The sequence below is a fragment of the Odocoileus virginianus genome, chromosome 2, assembly GCF_023699985.2.
Source record: "Odocoileus virginianus isolate 20LAN1187 ecotype Illinois chromosome 2, Ovbor_1.2, whole genome shotgun sequence".
Taxonomy (NCBI): domain Eukaryota; kingdom Metazoa; phylum Chordata; class Mammalia; order Artiodactyla; family Cervidae; genus Odocoileus; species Odocoileus virginianus.
Window position 1 is genome coordinate 63,363,454 of NC_069675.1, and position 16,528 is coordinate 63,379,981.

The following is a 16,528-nucleotide window of genomic DNA, read 5'->3' on the forward strand; positions in this document are numbered from 1 at the left end:
CATTCAGTCCAGTTCAGTTGCTCAGTCATGTCCAACTCTTTGCGACCCCATGGACTGCAGCACGCCAGGCTTCCCTGTCCATCACCAACTCCTGGAGCTTGCTCAAACTCATGTCCATCAAGTTGGTGATGCCGTCTAACCAGCTCATCTTCTGTTGTTCCCTTCTCCTCCTGCCTTCAATCTTTACCAGCATCAGGGTCTTTTCCAACGAATCAGTTCTTCCCATCAGGTGGCCAAAGTATTGGAGTTTCAGCTTCAGCATCAGCTCTTCCAACGAATATTCAGGACTGATTTCCTTTAGGATTGACCAGTTGAATCTCTCTCACTGCAGTCCAAGGGACTCTCAAGAGTCTTCTCCAACATCCCAGTTCAAAAGCATCAACTTTTCAGTGCTCAGCTTTCTTTGTGGTCCAATTTTCACATCCATACATGACTACTGGAAAAACCATAGCTCTGACTAGATGGACTTTTGTTGGCAAAGTAATGTCTCTGCTTTTTAATATGCTGTCTAGGCTGGTCATAGCTTTTTTCCAAGGAGCAAGCATCTTTTAATTTCATGGCTGCAGTCACCATCTACAGTGATTTTGGAGCCCAAGAAAATAAAGTTTGTCACTGTTTCCATTGTTTCCCCATCTATTTGCCATGAAGTGATGGGACCAGATGCCAAGATCTTAGTTTGTTGAATGTTGAGCTTTTTCACTTTCCTCTTTCACTCTCATCAAGAGGTTCCTCAATTCCTCTTCACTTTCTGCCGTAAGGGTGGTGTCATGTGTGTATCTGAGGTTATTGATATTTCTCCCAGCAATCTTGATTCTGGTTTGTGCTTCATCCAGCCTGGCATTTCGCATGATGTACTCTGCATAGAAGTTAAATAAGCAGGGTGACAACATGCAGCCTTGACGTAATTCTTTCCTAATGTGGAACCAGTCTGTTGTTCCAAGTCCAGTTCTAACTGTTGCTTCTTGATCTGTGTACAGATTTTACAGTAGTATGACCTATTTGTCATTATTAGTTCACTGATATCGATACATTATTATGAACTAAAGTTGATACCTTATTTAGATTTACTTAGATTTCCCTTAATTTCCTTTATCCTGGATCCCGTCCCATGTTACAGTGATCACATCCCCTTAGTCTCCTCTTAGCTGTGGTGGTTTCTCGGAACTTCTTTGTTTTTGATGGCTTTGAGTCCCAGTCAAGTATTTGGTAGAATGTTCTTCAGTTGAGACTTGTCTAACATTTTTCGCATGATCAGGCATCAAGAGTACATACTTTCAACCTGAGCTCTCACTGTTGGTATTGACCTTGATCACCAGGCTAAGGTTTGTCAGTTTTCTCCACCATAAGCATACTCTTTTTTCTTTCCTATACTATACTCTTTGAAAGAAAGTTACTACAGACAACTCACGACTAAGGAGTGGGATTTCTGCTCCATGTTCTTGAGGGTGGAGTATTTACCCAAATTAGTTGGAATTCTTGGAATAGATCTGCCTGTTCTCTCATTTATTTAATTATTTAATTCAATCATTTGTTTATCTATCTTATTCTTTGGACTATAGTCCAGTACTGCTTTATGTACTTTGTAGTTCAAATTGTTCCAGCTCTGACCATTGGGGTTTCTTTCAGTTGGCTCCTGTGTCTCTTTGACATAACTCATCATTGCGGTTTTACTTATTTTAACAATTTTTAACACTTCCTTACTTTCTGACACTACAAGATGCTCCAGGCTCATCTTGTATATTTCGTATCCTAGTCCTAGAATCATCTATTTCTCCATGGAGCCGTAATTTCTTTTATTGGAGATAGTACATCAAGATCTGGGCAGTAGGTTCGTGTGTCTTAGTCAGTTTAGGCTGCTGCGACAAACTACCACAGTGTGTGTGTGTTAGTCACTCAGTTGTGTCCAACTCTTTGCAACCGCATAGACTGTAGCCTGCCAAGCTCTTCTGTCCCTGGAATTCTCCAGGCAAGAATACTGGAGTGGGTAACCATTCCATTCTCCAGGGGATCTTCCTGAAACCAGGGTTCAAGCCTGGGTCTCCTGCATTACAGGCTGATTCTTTACTGTCTGAGCCACCAGGTAAGCCCCTGGGAAGGCTGCTGTGACAAGCTACCACAGACTGTCTGATAAACAACATAAATTTATTTCTTACAGTTCTGGAAACTAGACATCCAAGATCAGGGTGCCAGTACAGTTGGGTTCTGTTAAGGGCTTTCTTCTCCATTGCAGACTGCTGTCTTCTTGTGGTATCCACATGTAGCAGAAAAGCAGAGAGAGAGAAAGCAAGCTCTCTTATGTCTTTCTATTAGGGCACTAATCCCATTCAAGTGGGCTCCACTCTCATGGCCTAATTACCCTCCAAAGGCTCCATCTTCTAATACCATCACATTGGGAGTTAGAATTTAGACATATGAATTTTGGAGGGACATAAAGTCCATAGTATTGTGGCTGTTGCTACCACGGTGTTGTTGCCTCTTGGCCCTCAGCTAACAAAGTTAGAAGATATATGTGTGGAAATGCCTTCATTGAAGCAAATGAGTATATGCATAGATAAACTTTTATATTTCTTTGATCATTTCCATATGAATTTTGTGTCTCTGTGTCTGTCGGGAGGTTCAGTGCAGTTCAGTTCAGTCGCTCAGTCGTGTCTGACTCTTTGCAACCCCATGGACTGCAGCACGCCAGGCTTCCCTGTCCATCACCAACTCCTGTCGGGAGGAATTGCTGTTTAATATGTGTACTTGGTTCATTGGAAAAGACCCTGATGCTGGGAAAGATTGAAGGCAGGAGGAGAAGGGGATGACAGAGGATAAGACGGTTGGATGGCATCACCAACTTGATGGACATGAGTTTGAGCAAGCTCCAGGAGTTGGTGATGGACAGGGAAGCCTGGCGTGCTGCAGTCCATGGGTCACAAAGAGTCAGACATGACTGAGCGACTGAACTGAACTGAAGGGTGCTTGGTTACATACTTTGCACTGGAGGCCCACTGGGCAGAGACTGGATATTCTCTAATGGGTTTAAATAAATTAATAATTTAAAGCTTTCCTTTTGTTGGGAGATACTTCTCCATGGATCTCTTGTGTTTTTCTACAAGTTTCAAGCAGAGGCACTGTCTTTTCATGGATGTTTATATAGTGAAAAACAACCTTGGAAGGTAGAGAGAGGGTGTCTCTCCAGAGCAAGGGCAGATTTTCTTACTGTCTAATATCATTTCACATGCTAGCAAGGTAATGCTCTTATCTTTCAAGCTAGGCTTCAACAGTATGTGAACCAAGAACTTCCAGATGTACAAGCTGGATTTAGGAAACACAGAGGAACCAGAGATCAAACTGCCAACATCTGCTGGATCATAGAAAAAGAGAAGAAATTCCAGAAAAACATCTACTTCTGCTTCATTGACAACACTAAAGCCTTTGACAGTGTGGATCACAAAAACTGTGGAAAATTCTTAAAGAGATGGGAACACCAGACCACTTTGCCTGCCTCCTGAGAAAACTGTCTGCAGGTCAAGAAGCAACAGTTAGAACCGGACTTGGAACAACGGACTGGTTCAAAATTGGGAAAGGATTACATCAAGGCTGTATATTGTCATTCTGCTTATTTAGCTTATATACAGAGTACCTCATGTGACTGCCAGGTTGGATGAAGCACAAGCTGGAATTAAGATTGGTGGGAGAAATACCAACAACCCCAGATATGCAGATGATACCATTCTAATGGCAGAGAGCAAAGAGGAACTAAAGAACCTCTTGATGAGGGTGAAAGAAGAGAGTGAGAAAGATGGCTTAAAACTCCACATTCAAAAAACAAAGATCATGGCATCTGGTCCCATCACTTCATAGAAGTAGATGGGGGGAAAATGGAAACAGTGACAGGTTTTATTTTCTTGAGCTCTAAAATCACTGTGGATGGTGACTACAGAAATGAAATTAAAAGATGCTGCTCCTTGGAAGAAAGGCTATGACAAACCTAGACAGTGTATTTAAAAAGCAGAGACATCACTTTTCCAACAAAAGTCTGTCTAGTCAAAATTCTTGTTTTTCTAGTAGTCATATATAGATGTGAGAGTTGGCCCATAAAGAAGACTGAGCACTGAAGAATTGATGCTTTCAAACTGTGGTGCTGGAGGAGACTCTTGAGGGTCCCCTGGACACCAAGGAGATCAAACCAATCAATCCTAAAGGAAATAGACCCTGAATATTCATTGGAACGACAGATGCCGAAGCTGAAGCACCAATACTCTGACCACCTGATGTAAAGAGCTGACTCATGGAAAAGACCCTGAAGCTGGGAAAGATTGAAGGCAAGGGGAGAAGGGGGCGACAGAGGTTGAGATCATTGGATGGCATCAGGGACTCAGTGGACTTGAATTTGAGCAAACTCCAGTTGATAGTGAAGGACCGGGAAGCCTGGCGTGCTGCAGTTCATGGGATTGCAAAGAGTCAGACCTGACGTAGCAACTGAAAAACAACAACAACAATAATAAAGATAATGTCTCCCTCTGAGGCAATGTTTGGACAGGTTTGCTTGCAGCCTGTGATCAAAGATTCGGGTTCCCTAAGCTTGGGATTTCCCAGCTGTGATGCAAACCTCCTGCATGTGCAGCATCCATTTGAGCCACTCCATCTTGCCTCACAGTCCTTGCCTCACCCCACACAGTCCTCACAGGGGTAAGAGCAACAACACAGACATGAAGCTTATCCTGCCTGCTGTGCTGTGAGTAACAACATCCTTTGTCCCGTCCTAAGGTCTGAAAGTCTGGTATCTGATGTTAGCTTCCACGAAACCATGGAGACAAACTTGTAAAATCGCACAAAGGTGAACCTCAGACTCTTTGATTTTGACACCTCCATTTAGGTTGAGTGCTAGCAGTATTCTGATACTTCTCAGCCACATGTAGGGCTTTTTTGGAGTTACCCATGCTGAAGAATAAGTTTTTAGAAGTTTAAATTAAAACAATTAAAACATCAAGGTGAAATCATGACTCACATGTAATAAAGTGAAAACTTTATTTAGCTCATGTATTAAAGTGGGAACCAGCCAGATATCACAACTGGTTCAAAGAGGAAGTCAGAGACAAATTCATATGGAGGAAAGGAGTGGGAAAGTCAATTTACAAATGGACAGAAAGTTGGCTTTTTCCCTGGGTAGTGGAGCGGGGTTGCAACTCCATCACAATTCATTTGCATATTCATAGACAAGAATTGTTTGCATTGGTATCAGTTATCCACAATTTATAGAGTTGTGAAATAATTCAAATACAAGGAAAAGCACAAACTTCATAGAATTAGAGAACCTGCAAAGTCATGCCATAAATGATGCCTAGTTTTCCACTGGAGACACACAATAATCTTTTTTTTTTTAAATTCCAAAGTCTTAAAATTTCCTTACACCATTAAAATATACCAGAAGAATTGTTTCCAAGGTACTGATCCAGTGTGGGAGAATTAAAAGGAATATGGTTCACTCATGTCCAACTCTGTGTCACCCTATAGACTGTAGCCTGCCAGGCTCCTCTGTCCTTGGGATTCTCCAGACAAGGGTTGCTATACTCTCCTTCAGGGGATCGTCCCAACCCAGGGATTGAACCCACATCTCCTGCATTGCAGGCAGATTTTTTTTTTTTTTTTTACCGCTTTGCGACAGGGGAAGTCCAAAAAGAATACAGAAAGAGACTTAAAAGTAAGTCTAGACGCATACACATAAAAAAGATATTAATAGAAAAGGTTCTAATTGTGTGATCTGGGAATGGTATCTACAGAGTAGCAGGCATGTGCATGCTAAGTCACTTCAGTCGTGTCCGATTCTTTGTGACCCCATGGACTGTAGCCCGCCAGGTTCCTCTGTCCATGGGATTCTCTAGGCAAGAACTACCAGAGTAGAAGATTTGCTAAATATTCTGGTAAGAGAAGTCCTGGGATGTCATTGATCCAGACAGTTCACCCCATTGACCGCTAGAGGTAGCTAAGCAAGCACAAAGACCCCTGGCAGGAGGAGAAGCCAGGATGGTGGTATCTAATACACCCCTGGTGATGTATTGTTCAGTTGATGAACAAGCTTGGGTTGCTTCTTGGTGGCAAGACATTTTTACCTAGTCCAGGCCCTGGCACACATGGTAAGAATTCAATACATAGTCCTTTAAAGGAATTACTTGGAGCACAGGGGATGTTTTTACACTGTAGACATTCAACAGATAGATTTTGGAGAAAGGATTCGTTAAGACCTCTGGTGATATTAGGACAAAGAGAGAAAACATTATAAATTAGAAATCAGTGGGTTAGTTAATCAAAAATATATACATTTAGCCATGAAATTAGACTTGGTAAATCTATGATGTGTTGCCTGTATAAACACCTAAGCAGCAAAATGCTTGTTTCAATGCAGATGTGGTAAGTCATCCTTTTATTTGTTTCTGTTCTGCTTAGGTGTCATCAAATACCAATTCTTCATCTCCTATCCCCCCAAAAAACCTTTCTACTATTTTTTTTTTTTTTTACTAATTTTGGTGCAGTGAGAAACTGATGGCATATCACCTATAATTTTAGGGAACAGATTAGGGTAAAATGAAAAGTGAAAAATTAGAGGCACAATGACTGCTGGTGAGGAGAAGAGGGAATCAGGAAGCCCTTAGGAAACCCCAAGAACAGATCTTCTTCCTGCCCTTGACTTTCCTGGCTCCTCGCATGCCTTTTGTGGACATTTGTCAGATTTGCCTGCCTCGGGGCCCTTCACTTGTCTACTATTCATAGTAGATTAATATTGATTTTACCCTGGGGATGAGTCCCTCTCCCAAGGAACTGTCCTGATGGGGCTGCTCAGATGACTGAAGGGTCAACACCAAGTCAAGCTATGCCAACCAAGGGCAAGGGGCCCTGGAAACTCTTGCAGAGCCTGAAAACCACAAGTTCTTTCAGTTTAGTGGTTCAAAGAGACTGTCCCATTACCTCTTGCTTCCTAGAATCTCACAGCTGTTCTGTTTTCTATTCTTTCAAAGACTAGAGTATTTATTTCTTCAAGTCCATGAGCCACCCCCCGCCACATTCTTCTAGTAAGTTTCTATTTGCCTGTATAAGCCAGAGTTGGTTTCTGTGTGACTGCAGCCAAAGAATGCTAACTGATATAATAGGGAAAGTGAACTAGTCAAAAATCTAGTCCTGTGTTACTTCTATAATCTCAGCTGAACTTATCATTGAAAAGGACTAGCCATAAAGAAATGGAGACTCCTCGAAAATGAGGCATTGCTAACATTTATGGGCACCTATTATGTTCCAGACACTTTTCTAATCATTTACAAGTATTCTTAGTTAAGAATACTTAGATAAAGAAGAATGCTTACATTAAGAGTGATCCCATTGAATAAATGTTATTATTCCCATCTTACAGATGAGAAAACTGAGGCATAGGTGATTAATCCAATGTGGTCATTTTCACATGGCCAGATTAACACTCTCAAAGTTTGTTTTATAGAATACTAATTTTCCGGAGTGTATTAGTTTCCTAGGGCTGCTGAAACAAAACACCAGAAACAAGGAGACATATGCAGGGGTTAACAGTCAGCTGCCTGTTGCTCTCGCTAAGCCATGAGAAAATCATCATGGGAAAAGAATAAAAGCAAAATATAGCAATACAGCATAACCCAAATAAAAGTACATTGGGTTGATCAGTTGAATCATGCCCTGCTAAGCTAAGGAAAAACATAGTGTAGACCTTGGAACACCGGGTCAGCGCAAGTTCAGAACACTGCTTGTGCACACTCTAAGATGTTTTCCCAAGGCATATGCGGGTCTATGACCTCCAGCTAGGTGATAGCCCTTGTACAAGAAAATAACAAAGATTAGTTTAAAGTAATCAATAAAATGGGAGATGTGACTGGGGACATAGGAGGCTGACTTCATCATAACACAACAGATACTTTCTGCTTGCCAAGACACTAAATCAAAGTGATGTGGTTCCGAGGAACAGGGCTCTTGACCCAAGAGGTCTTGAGTCCTCCGGTCCCATCTTTAAAACTTTAATTCTGTCTCTAGTTTCTTTTTCCCAAACTGTGCGTTGACCACATTCGATCCCTACCTGCTGTGCTGGCCGCAGCTCGTGGCGCCCAACGTGGGGCTCGAAAGTGAAGGATCGCGGAGAGCGAAACTGAAGTTGAAATACCGGCGCACAACCCTGAAGAAGAGTCGGGTGAGGCCTCTGAAAATCCCCCTTTGCGGTAAATAACGCTCTCTCAGGCATTGAAACCGGGGTTAAATATGGGAAATTCAGAAAGCTCGGAATAATACTGGGCGTATATATGCCTCTTAAGGCAGTGAAAACAGGGGGAACAAAAATAAGTGAGCGCCGGCTATTGGAGCTTTTAGACACCATTGAGAAATATTGCTCACGGTTCCCTTCTCTCGATACTTTAGATTTAGGAATGTGGGAGAAGGTAGATAACGAATTAGAGAAACTTCTTTACAAGGGAGTGCCCTTGCCTGTATCTAGCTGGTCAATTTGGACGCTGATAAAATGTATTTTAGAACCTCTTCAGACCCCAGAAAGCTCAGAAGGAAGGGAGGATGCAGGTGAAACCCCATCAGAGGGAGAACTTGACAGTGCAAAGCCTGAGGGGATAGAACACAAAACGCAGGAGGCATTCATCCTGCACATTTGTTTGGGGAGGACGAATTTCCTTGACCTCTTCTTCCTCCCCCTCCTGTCTTAACCGCTGGAGTGACGCAAGCTTTTCTTTCCTTGCTGTGGACCCTTCTATCAACCCTGCAGAAAGGTATTTGGTGGGCTCGACATGAGGGTGACTTGGACGCTATGACTATGGCATTTCTAGTGACAATACATAGCTCCCGGGAAAGATCCTAATAATCCTAGTGGGGTGTATGAGGCTATACACAAACAGATTCTCTTCAAAATACTAAAGGAACTTAAGCAAGCTGTTCAAAATTATGGAGTAAATTCTCCTTTGACCTTGGAAATAGTGCAGTGACTAGCTGAGGACTCCCATTTGATTATGGTGGCTCATGACCAAGTCACTCAGATTCCCATCTCTTCATTTTTTTAAAAAATTAATTTATTTTAATTGGAGGCTAATTACTTTACAATATTGTAGTGGCTTTTGCCATACATTGACGTGAATCAGCCATGGATGTACACCTGTCCCCCATCCTGAACCCACCTCCCACCTCCTTCCGGATCCCATCCTTCAGTGTCGTCCCAGTGCACTGGCCCTGAGTGCCCTGTCTCATGCGTTGACCATGTACTGGCGATCTGTTTCACATATGGTAATATACAGGTTTCAGTGCTATTCTCTCATATCATCCCACCCTCGCCTTCTCCCACAGAGTCCAAAAGTCTGTTCCTTATCTTGTGTCTCTTTTGCTGTCTTGTATATAGGGTCATTGTTACCATCTTTCTAAATTCCATGTATAAGCGGTAATATACTTTATTGGTGTTTTTCTTTCTGACTCACTTCACTCTATAATAGGCTCCAGTTTCATCCACCTCTTTAGAACTGATTCAAATGCATTCTTTTTAATAGCTGAATAAAAGATCCTGATGCTGGGAAAGATTAAGGACAGGAGGAGAAGGGGACGACAGAGGATGAGATGGTTGGATGGCATCACCGACTTGACGGACGTGAGTTTGGGTGGACTCCGGCAGTTGGTGATGGATAGGGAGGCCTGGCGTGCTGTGGTTCATGGGGTCACAAAGAGTCGGACATGACTGAGCAACTGAACTGATCTGAATTCCGTTGTGTATATGTACCACAACTTTCTTTTCCATTCATCTGCCGATGGACATCTAGGTCGCTTCCATGTCCCAGCTATTGTAAAGAGTGCTGTGATGAACATTGGGGTACACGTGTCTCTTTCAATTCTGGTTTTCTTGGGGTATATGCCCAGCAGTGGGATTGCTGGGTCATATGGCAGTTCTATTTCCAGCTTTTTAAGAAATCTCCACATTGTTTTCCATAGCGGCTGTACTAGTTTGCATTCCCACCAACAGGGTAAAAGTGTTCCCTTTTCTCCACACCCTCTCCAGCATTTATTGTTTGTGGACTTTTTGATAGCAGCCATTCTGAGCGGCGTGAGATGGTACCTCATTGTGGTTTTGGTTTGCATTTCTCTGGTAATGAGTGATGTTGAGCATCTTTTCATGTGTTTGTTAGCCATCTGTACGTCTTCTTTGGAGAAATGTATGTTTAGTTCTTTGGCCCATTTTTTGATTGGATCGTTTATTTTTCTGGTACTGAGCTGCATGATCTGCTTATATATTTTTGAGATTAATTCTTTGTCAGTTGCTTCATTTGCTATTATTTTCTCCCATTCTGAAGGCTGTCTTTTCACCTTGCTTATAGTTTCTTTCATTGTGCAAAAGCTTTTAAGTTTAATTAGGTCCCATTTGTTTATTTTTGCTTTTATTTCCATTACTCTGGGAGGTGGGTCATAGAGGATCCTGCTGTGATTTATGTCAGAGAATGTTTTGCCTATGTTTTCCTCTAGGAGTTTTATAGTTTCTGGTCTTACATTTAGATCTTTAATCCATTTTGAGTTTATTTTTGTGTATGGTGTTAGAAAGTGTTCTAGTTTTATTCTTTTACAAGTGGTTGACCAGTTTTCCCAGCACTACTTGTTAAAGAGATTGTCTTTTCTCCATTGTATATTCTTGACTCCTTTGTCAAAGATAAGGTGCCCATGGGTGCGTGGATTTATCTCTGGGCTATTTTGTTCCATTTATCTACATTTCTGTCTTTGTGCCAGTATCATACTGTTTTGATGACTGTAGCTTTGTAGTAAAGTCTGAAGTCAGGCAGATTGATTTCTCCAGTTCCATTCTTCTTTCTCAAGATTGCTTTGGCTATTCAAGGTTTTTTGATTTTCCACACAAATTGTGAAATTATTTGTTCTAGTTCTGTGAAAAAGACTGTTGGTGGCTTGGGTAGTATATTCATTTTCACTATATTGATTCTTCTGATCCATAAACATGGCATATTTCTCCATCTATTTGTGTCATCTTTGATTTCTTTCATCAGTGTTTTATAGTTTTCTATATATAGGTCTTTTGTTTCTTTAGGTAGATTTATTCCTAAGTATTTTATTCTTTTCGTTGCAATGGTGAATGGAATTATTTCCTTAATTTCTCTTTCTGTTTTCTCATTGTTAGTGTATAGGAATGCAAGGGATTTATGTGTGTTAATTTTATATCCTGCAACTTTACTATATTCATTGATTAGCTCTAATAATTTTCTGGTGGTGTCTTTAGGGTTTTCTGTGTAGAGGATCATGTCATCTGCAAACAGTGAGAGTTTTACTTCTTCTTTTCTAATCTGGATTCCTTTTATTTCTTTTTCTGCTCTGATTGCTGCGGGTAAAACTTCCAAAACTATGTTGAATAGTAGTGGTGAGAGTGGGCACCCTTGTCTTGTTCCTGACTTTAGGGGAAATGCTTTCAGTTTTTCACCATTGAGGATAGTATTTGCTGTGGGTTTATCATATGTGGGTTTATCATATGTGGCTCTTATTATGTTGAGGTATGTTCCTTCTATGCCTGCTTTATGGAGGGTTTTCATCATAAATGGTTGTTGAATTTTGTCAACGGCTTTCTCTGCATCTATTGAGATAATCATATGGTTTTTATCTTTCAATTTGTTAATGTGGTATATTACATTGATTGATTTGCAAATATTGAAGAATCCTTGCATCCCTGGGATAAAGCACACTTGATCATGATGTATGATCTTTTTAATATGTTGTTGAATTCTGTTTGCTAGAATTTTGTTGAGGATTTTTGCATCTATGTTCATCAGTGATATTGGTCTGTAGTTTTCTTTTTTGTGGCATCTTTATCTGGTTTTGGTATTAGGGTGATGGTGGCCTCATAGAATGAGTTTGGCAGTTTACCTTCCTCTGCAATTTTCTGGAAGAGATTGAGTTAAATTGTCTCTCAATATTTGGTAGAATTCATCTATGAAGCCAACTGGTCCTGGGCTTTTGTTTGTTGAAAGATTTTTTTTATTACAGTTTCAATTTCTGTGCTTCTGATGGGTCTGTTAAGATTTCTATTTCTTCCTGGCTCAGTTTTGGAAGGTTATACATTTCTAAGAATTCATCCATTTCTTCCAAGTTGTCCATTTTATTGTCATATAGTTGCTGATTATAGTCTCTTATGATTCTTTGTATTTCTGTGTTGTCTGTTGTGATTTCTCCATTTTCATTTCTAATTTTGTTGATTTGATTCTTCTCCCTTTTTTCCTTGATGATTCTGGCTAATGGTTTGTCTGTTTTATTTATTGTCTCAATGAACCAGCTTTTAGTTTTGTTGATTTTTGCTATAGTCTCCTTTGTTTCTTTTTCATTTATTTCTGCCCTAATTTTTATGATTTCTTTCCTTCTACTAACCCTGGGCTTCTTCACTTCTTCTTTTTCTAGTTGCTTTAGGTGTAGAACTAGGTTATTTATTTGATTTTTCTCTTGTTTCGTGAGGTAAGCTTGTATTGCTAGGAACCTTCCCCTTAGCATTGCTCTTACAAATCCCATAGGTTTTGTGTTGTCGTGTTTTCATTTGCATTTGTTTCTATGCATATTTTGATTTCTTTTTTTATTTCTTCTGTGGTTTCTTGATTATTCAGAAGCGTGTTGCTTAAAATACAAACCATATGTTTGTATTTTTAATAGTTTTTTCCCCCCTGTAGTTGACATCTAATCTTATCACAGTGTGATCAGAAAAGATGCTTGAAATGATTTCAATTTTTTTGAATTTACCAAGGCTGGATTTATGGCCCAGGATGTGATCTATCCTGGAGAATGTTCCGTGTGCACTTGAGAAAAAGGTGAAATTCATTGTTTTGGGGTGAAATGTCCTGTAGATATCAATTAGGTCTAACTGGTCCATTATATCATTTAAAGTTTGTGTTTCCTTGCTAATCCCCATCTCTTTATTTTATTTTTTTTTCCCCATCTCTTTAGATCAATTGATAGGCAGTGGAAATTGGGGGAAAACTCAAGATCAAGTGCTTATGGAAGATCATGCTATAGAACAGGTGAGGTGATACTGCATAAGAGCTTGGGAAAAAATAGAGGTTAAAGGACAGGCTTTCTTTACTTTAAGAGAAGACCTCATCTGCCCAGAGAGACAATCTCTGCTGGAACAACTGCTTATCAGTCTGTCCACTCCTGTCATCAGAGCCAATTTGAACACCCTCTGGTGTAATTTTTAACTATGAAACTATGACTACAAAAAGAGAGATGACATTTTTGATACTGAATGGCCATGATATTCTTTAGACTCCAGAGAAAACTGGTTAAAATGAAGTCTTTTTGAAATTGCAAAACTGGTTCTTCTTGCACATGTGATTAAAAAAAAATGTTGGCTTGTTAAAATACTTTTTTGGAGTTCCAATTCTGCCTAAGAAACAAAAACAGGCCTAGGAAAAAAACTAAAGTTAAGTCTTACGTCCTTGGGATGCATAGCCCACTCTAACTGGGACTCCAGCCATGAAAAAATTGGTAGAACTCAAACCAAGAAAAAGAGAAGGGGCAAAGAGACATTTTAAATATCAAGCAGAAAAAAGAAAAAAAATTAAATATCAAGCAGAAAACTATGAGATCTCTGTCTATATGGCTATCAAAATTTATGTATCTCAGTGTGTATCTTTGTCCTTGGACAAAATTGCTAAAGGCTGATTGGTCAATGAGTTCTATTTAATTGGCCTAAAGAGAAATAAGTGCTTATGAATCAATTCTAAATTCAAAAAAATTAAACTAAAATGAATTTCAGACTTGTGTAAACTGGGAAATATTCACTATTGAATTGATATCTGGTATTAATGTTTATTTATTGACTTTGTGAAGATACTTTTGCAAATGACATAGCTTTGAGTGATTTATATTTACCAATCTACAGAATGATGTTATAAGGTACAGTTCATGGTTGCTAAAGGAAGGTAAGCTGTGTTTTTAATAAAAAGGTATAAGGAATGGAATTAGATTTTATTAAGGAAAAAGGAAGTACATCTGAACTTGCAGGTGGCTGTTTTCTGAATGGGCAAATAGAGTGATGAATACAGAAGTGTAAAAATGTTTGTGGCAAGTAGAAGAGAGTTTTGTACAGGATACAAGTTTCATAAGACATTAAATTGCCTTTGAAATCTTTCATTGTTACTTTGACTAAATGAATAACTACTGTTTCACAATGAATTTAAGCTGGTACCAATCTGGAATTTGATTTTCTTTTCCTGTTAAAAAAAACAAAGTCTTCTTGGAATATGGCTTTGATAACAGACTATGTAAATTTCTTTGTGCTTAAGTCATTCATATTTGCTTTTAAAATCTTTTGTTACTTTGATAAAATGAATGAGTGTTATTTCACAATGATCTATGGAGACTATGACACACATAGACAAAGCTCATTCTGCTTCTACAAAATTAACCCCTCATCAGGAAATTTAAAATGGATAAACAATGGCTATAAACCAAACAGTTGGGGCTATGGGAAATCCAGGATGGCCGCTTGGCTTTTCCCAGCTCCCTGACAAACCTTACTTTTTATTTGATAGGATAAAGCCTTTCCTGGCTGTGGGGTTAATAATCTCACAATGGAAAAAAAAAAAGGGTTAAAATACGTTTTCTGCAATCTCCAGTGATCCGGGCACCCAACTTATTGGACAGGTCATACAGACACTGGCAAACATTTCATGAGCTTCTTGGAGACCATCACTTTCACTGATGTCCTTTGTGGTCAGGCAAGGACCACAGAACAAAGGAACTGGTTACATGAGATTAAACAGACTGCTAAGTATGAATACAATTTTCATGACTTTTTGTCTGACACATTGCTGCTGCTGCTGCTAAGTCACTTCAGTCGTGTCCGACTCTGTGCGACCCTATAGAGCCCACCAGGCTCCCCCGTCCCTGGGACTCTCCAGGCAAGAACACTGGAGTGGGTTGCCATTTCCTTCTCTGATGCAGGAAAATGAAAAGTGAAAGCGAAGTCACCCAGTCGTGTCCAACTCCCAGCGACCCCACGGACTGCAGCCTACCAGGCTCCTCCATCCATGGGACTCTCGCCATTGCCCTCTCCAGTCTGACACATTACTGGCTTCTAATCTTTGTTTTCAGATATAAAAAAGCTTTTCTCCTCAAGTCACTGATGGTTTAAAACAATTTAGTGATTTGCACCTGTGGGTAAAATTAAAACATTTTTCTTTTCTCTCTGCCTCATCCCTCCAGAAACTCAATACACATGAGTTCTGAACAGCTTCATCAAGGTAAAAAAGACTATCTCCAGACATATACAAAAATCTCGGAGTATACTGGGGAGCCCAAACTCATATAGATGAGGAGATTAACAACAGGTCGGTGGATTTAAAAAATGCAGTGCTACTCTTGGAAGATGAAGTACAACGTCTTAAATTATAAATACATTTAAAGTGTGATTGGAACATTACTACTTTCTGTGTAACCCCCCAGGAATATAACCAATCTGAACACTCCTGGGAAAAAGTTAGACGGCACTTGCTGGACCATACAGCTGACAACCTTCTAGATATTAAAAAACTACAAGCAAAAATCATTGGCATGCAGCATGGTTCTCTTAGACTATTAACAGGTATAGATAACCTTCAAGGAATAGCAGAAAGCCTTAACTCATTGAGTCCTCTTGAGTAGATCAAAGGCATCAGAGGTGGTCTCATTGAAACACTAGCTATGTATTGCAGTTTGTTGTTTTAGCTATAATCTTTGGTTTAGTCCTCAGATACATGTAAAAATCCCTCCGAGAACTAATGAAGAAAGAAATTGTTACAGCATCATATTTTCTGCTACAAAATCAAAAAAGGGTATGTTAACCCCTGAATATCAAGCCACCTGTTATTCTGGCTAAGCCATGAGAAAATCACCATGGGAAAAGAATAAAAGCAAAATATAGCAATACAGCATAACACAAATAAAAGTACATTGGGTTGATCAGTTGGGTTTGTCGTGCCCTGCTAGGCTAAGGAAAAACATAGTGAGGACCTTGGAATGCCAGGTCAGCATATGTTCAGAACACTGCTTGTGCACACCCTAAGATTTTTTCCCAAGGTATATGAGGGTCTATGTACAAGAAAATAACAAAGATGGTTTAAAGTAATCAATAAAATGGGAGATGTGACCGGGGACACAGGAGGCTAATGATTTCATCATAGCACAACAGATACTTTCTGCTTGCCAAGACACTCAGTAAAAGTGATGTAGCTCTGAGGAATGGGGCTCTTGACTCAAGAGGTCTTGAGTTCCCCAGTCCCATCTTTAAAACTTTAATTCTGTCTCTAGTTTCTTTTTCCCAAACTGTGCATTGACCACTTTTGATCCCTACCTTGCTGTGCTGGCCGCAGCAGACATAAAACATCAGAAATTCATTGTTTCACAATCCTGGAGGTTAGAAGTCTGAAATCAACTGGCAGGGCCATGTTCTCTTTGACTGCTGTAGAAGAGAAACTTGCCTGCCTCTTCCAGCTTCTGGTATTTGCTGACAGTCCTTGACATTCTTTGGCAT